We start from the raw sequence: 5,521 nt of genomic DNA on the forward strand, positions 1-5,521 counted from the left end.
AGGTGTGGTAGACAAGGAGGAACCTAGCAGTCCATGTTGAAATTCCTGTCTTTGTCCCATTGTCTGTGGTTAGCCCTTAAAATACTGGCTTTTCTATTATTTCCATGTGAATTGCTTTCCTCCCTTTGGAAATCCCAAAACACTACCCCCAACATCCTTTGTGTCTTAAGCTGAAGATGGTATTTAAGGTGAAGGTTTTGTCCCACTTGCTTAGTTTTACTTTTGTTACCTTTCTTTTAGTATCAAATCCAAAAAATCATCACCAAGATTAATGTCAAGGAGTTTACTGCCTATGTTTTCTTCTAGGAGTCTTAGAGTTTGAAGTCTTAATTTCTGTTTAATTCATTTTGAGTTGTTTTTGTGTATGGTGTAAGACAGTGGTACACTTTTGTTCTTCTGCATGTGATTGTCCCCTTTTTCCAATACCATTTATTGAAGAGACTGTCGCTTTCCTCTGTTCTTGAGTCTTTTCTTGTAAATTAGTTGACCATGTAAGTGCTGGTTTATTTCTGGGCTCTCAATCCTGTTCCATTGATCTATGTGTCTATGTTATATCAATACTATACTGTTTTGATTGCTTTTTAATATAGTTTGAAATTAGGAAGTGTTATGCCTCTTGCTTTGTTCTTTTTACTCAAGATTGCTTTGGCTACTCAGGGTCTTTTGTGGTTCCATACATGTTTAAGAGTTGTTTATTCTATTTGTGTGAAAATGCCATTGAAATTTTGATAGGGATTGCATTGAACCTGTAGGTCATTTTGAGTATTATGGACATTTTAATAGTATTAATTCATCCAAAGAATTGATGCTTTTGAACTGTGGTGTTGGAGAAGACTCTTGAGAGTCCCTTGGATAGCAAGGAGATCCAACCAGTCCATCCTAAAGGAAATCAGTCCTGAATATTCATTGGAAGGATTGATGCTGAAGCTGAAACTCCAATACTTTTTGGCCACCTGATGCGAAGAACTGACTCACTGGAAAAGACCCGGATGCTGGAAAAGATTGAAGGCAGGAGGAGAAGGGGACAACAGAGGCTGAGATGGTTGGATGGCACCGCCGACTCAATGGACATGAGTTTGAGTAAACTCCAGGAGGCCTGGTGTGCTGCAGTCCATGGGGTTGCAAAGAGTCGGATGACTGAGCTGAATTCATCCAATCCATGAACATAAAATAAGTTTTCATGTATGTGTATCTTCTTCAATTTGTTTCACCAGTGTGTTATAGTTTTCAGTTTTAGATTTTTCACCTTGGTTCAGTTTATTCCTAAGCACTTTATTTATTTATTTGATATAATTATAAATGGGCATGCTTTCCTAATTTCTCTTTCTGATATTTCATTGTTTGTCTTGATTTTTTTATAATGACTTTGTACCCTGCAGCTTTAATGAAATGGTATATTAGTTCTAACAGTTTTTTGGTGGAGTCTTTAGGGTTTTGTGTATATAATATCAAGCCATCTGCAAATAGTGACAGCTTTACTTCTTTTCTGATTCAGGTACCTTTTATTTTTTCTTGCCTAATTGTTCTGACTAGGACTTCTAATATTATGTTGAATTAAAGTGGTGAGAGTGGGCATCCTTGTCTTGATCCTTATCTTAAGGAAAAGCTCTTATGTGTATGTTAGCTGTGGGCTTGTCATATACGGCCTTTATTATGTTGAGGTACACTTACCATACCCCCAGTTTGTTGAAAGTTAAAACATTTTCCAGAGAAAATGGATCATGTGAGCTCAAATTGGTTTTGGAGCAAACATCAGGATATACGTGAGGTCAGTTTTTCAAATTCCCAAGGGGCCATTAGTATTTAAAATGTCATGACTAGGTAAAACCAAAACTTTGAAGCCATTTCTTACTTTAACAGTAGCTATATGCTGAAAGACAGTCGTGAATCATGGTTTTGAATAGCAAGGAGGATTTGTATGAAATTTCATACCTGTCCCTCTCCTTCCTCTTCTGGTATGTAGCTATTTTCATTTTCAAAAGATAAATCCATGCCAAGAATTCAACTGGATACAACCTAAAATTACTTTAATCTCAGTGTGTACTGGAAGGTATGCTTTCTTTGGCAACCTTGTAGAGCCAATCCATACAAACTTTACATTCATGAACAAGATTCTATCATTAGAAGTAGCAATGAGGCTTTTTAGAATATGGGGTCAAGTGTAGCTTGAGAAACATATTGTAAACCTATTATTTAATACAAACTATCAGACATAAGGATGGCTTATTAGATTTAGAAGCTATGCAGAAGATGGAGTGAAACATAAGTACCATAGGGGTCAAGAAAAACTGTTCCAGCAATTCAGAATCCATCACCAACATAAGCAAAATAAGTGTTTTAACTGTTTGAGGTTGAGAGGAGGACAGGATGTCATAAATCATTACTTTGGAGAAAAATCTCAAATTTATCTTTTAATTTTTATTTCTGAAATTTTTATTATTTAAAAAAATAAGTAATTAATTTGGCTGCACTAGGTCTTAGTCACCACATGTGGAATATTCCATCTTCATAGTGGCATGTGAAATCTTCGGTTGCAACATGCAGGATTTTTTGTTGCAGCATTTAAATTCTTAGTTGCAGCACATGGGGCCTGTTTCCCTGACCAGGGATCACACCCCAGGCCCTCTGCATTGGAAGCGCAGAGTCTTCGCCACTGGACCACCAGGGAAGTCCCGGGAAAGCCTCGCGTTCATCTACACGATTTCGTTGTGCCATGTGTTAGTCATGTGTTTGCTTTACATGTGGCCCAGGTGTCACAGGTTAGAGTCCCCATTTTACAGACCAGAAAACTGAGGCTCGTGTTAACAAATAAGTGGCAGACTTTGGATAAAATTTTTTAAACTTTGATTAAAAAAAAAAAATTCTTTTACATACCCCAGTGTGTCTCTGTATCTTCAGAAAGAGGTAACTAAATCATTCTGGATAGTTTTATTTTCCGGTGGCAAAGGGTCTATTCACTCAGGAAGAGAGACATAAGAGAAAGCTTTCTAAAATTATGTAATGCATTTTCTTTCTCCCCCTTGAACTTATACTGAACATTTACAATGTGTTCCTGAGAATCCATCCTTAATTTTTAAAAACATTTTTATTATCTATTTATTTTTGCTTGTGCTGGGTCTTGTTTGCTGCACGTGGTCTTTCTCTAGAAGCAAAGATCAGGGCCTCCTCTAGCTACGGTGCATGGGCTTCTCATCGTGGTAGCCTCTCTTGATGTGAAGAGCTGACTCATTAGAAAAGACCCTGATGCTGGGAAAGACTGAAGGCAGGAGGAGAAGGGGACGACAGAGGATGAGATGGTTGGATGGCATCACCTACTCAGTGGACATGAGTTTGAGCAAACTCTGGGAGATGGTGGACAGGGATGCCTGGCGTGCTGCAGTCCGTGGGATCACAAAGAGTCAGACACAACTGAGCGACTGAATGACGACTCTTGTGGAGCACTTGCCCTAGGGAGCTTGGGCTTTAGGAATTCTGCCTTGTGGGTTTAGTTGCCCTGAGGCATGTGGAATCTTCCAGAGCCAGAGATCTTGTGTCCCCTACACTGGCAGGAAGATTCTTAACCACTAGGCCACCAGGGAAGTCCAGAATTCGTCTTTAGTATGGGTGATGCAATAAATGAGATGGTGCTCCCAGGGTCCGAGGTATGAGGGGCACTGGCCCCATGTCCTGGTGCTTTTCCAGTCTGCTGGTCAGAGTGATTTTTATTCCTGTCCCCATTCTGTTCTTGTGCTTGCAGTCTTTTCACAGCCTTAAATGGCAATCTGCCAGAGTCTTAGGATCTAAATAATTAAACCAGTTAGAATTATACATAAAGTGAAAGTAAATAGGCCTGAAAGGATGTGCAAGGAAAAGCATTAAGAGCACAGTTCCTAATTTCTATTTTCCTGTTACCTCAGCCCAATTAAATACATCTTTAAATTTTATGTTGTTTCCCAGGTAGGAGAGGGCGCAACGTATAGTTCCAGGTAAATGAAGGACAAGGAAACTTTCATTAGAAGCAAGAAACAGATACAAGTGTACACAAAGATGCACTCAAACACACGATTTTATTTATTTTTTCACTGGCACTGACCCACTTAAAAATTTTCACTGGACTAAAAAATAACTTATTTTTAAAGAAAGATTGTATTTTAAATACTCATTTAGCATTTGTCTGTATTGTTCTATTGTTATGAGGGGTTTTCTTTCCCCACAAAGAATGTTTTTCCTTTTCCCAGTGCAAAAAGTCTTTGCTACATCTTTGCATAGACTAGTCACTAATAAATCTTTCTTTAGTAAGGGAGTAGCAGAAAAGGAGCCTAACTTTGAGTGGGTTTTAATGTTCCCAAGCCCTGGTTTCTGCATGTGTGAAATGCAAGGCTGTAACAGTTCAGATGGTGTAGCAGGCTGTCTTAGTCCACCAAGGCTGTGGCAACAGTACCAGAGACTGGGCGGCTTATGAAGATTTATTTCATAGTTCTGGGGGCCAGGAAGTCCATGATCAAGAGCAGACTGGGTGGCAGGTGAAGACCTGCTTCCTGGTTCACAGACAGCTGTCTTCTCCCCGTGTCTGCGCATGTTGCAAGGGACAAGGCAGCTCCCTGGGGTCTCTCGTAAAAGAGCACTAATCTCATTTATGAGGCCTGTGATTGGGGGTTAGAGATAACACCTAAACATTCTGCCTTCAGCACAGGCTTAGCCAGTAATGGCACAATAAAAGATGATTATATGAACATGAATTCAACTGAAATTCAAGTGGACTTAAACCCAGAAACATATACTCACTCTGGAGCTTATAAAAAGTGTCCACTGTCTTCTCCTCTGCTAGAGGGAATTAAAGCTAGCCTGGAAAGTTGCCTGATGGGACTACTGCGTGTCTGACTTGGGAGTCGACTCTGTTCTATCCAGTTTTATCCTCTCTGTTAAGGCGGGGACACAGAGGTCCAGAGAGGCTGAGAAACTTGCCCAGAGACAGGCTGCTTTTGGGGCTGAGCCAAGTCTCAGCACCTAAACGAGGTGTAGCACCAGGGTTCCTTTCATTAACACCAAGATATTTTTGTTTGTTTGTTTTTAAAGAAAAGAAAGGTGCTTTAATTAGAAGAGCTGGCAGTCTGGGGAGATAGTGGATCTGTGTCCGGAGATCAACTCCCAAGATTCTGCTCAGCCAGGACAGTTTTAATGGGAAAAATGGAGGGGGAAGCAGCTCAGTGAATCACCGAGGCAGGAGGCTGGGCTCTGCATCGCCACTGAGTGCAGACTGCCTGGCTCTCTTGTCAGTTACCTTGCCTGAGTGATCTGCCTGCAGGATTGCTTTGGGGGAACTTCTGGGTGTAGAGAGCTAGTCTGACTTCTTTTGATCTAAGAAAAGAATCAGCAGGTTAGACAAAGCATGGTGTACATTCAGGAGAGCAAAGCTCAGGAGTTAGTTTCATTTGCTTAGTGATCACATTCTTATAATTAGGTTCTTTTAAGGTAGGAGGGGAATAGAAATGGGGAAACAGGAAAGGGGTGTGGAATTAAAAAATTATTCACAACCTAAAAG

The 5,521-nt window shown here is 40.2% G+C and overlaps 1 long non-coding RNA gene across 2 annotated transcripts in view; it reads left to right on the forward strand.

Annotated features, from left to right (window-relative positions):
* The window catches only part of LOC105607911 (uncharacterized), a 156,181-nt gene that overhangs the window by 33,594 nt on the left and 117,066 nt on the right, over window positions 1-5,521 (forward strand). The window lies entirely within an intron of this gene.

Source organism: Ovis aries, chromosome 2 (assembly GCF_016772045.2).
Source record: "Ovis aries strain OAR_USU_Benz2616 breed Rambouillet chromosome 2, ARS-UI_Ramb_v3.0, whole genome shotgun sequence".
Taxonomy (NCBI): Eukaryota; Metazoa; Chordata; class Mammalia; order Artiodactyla; family Bovidae; genus Ovis; species Ovis aries.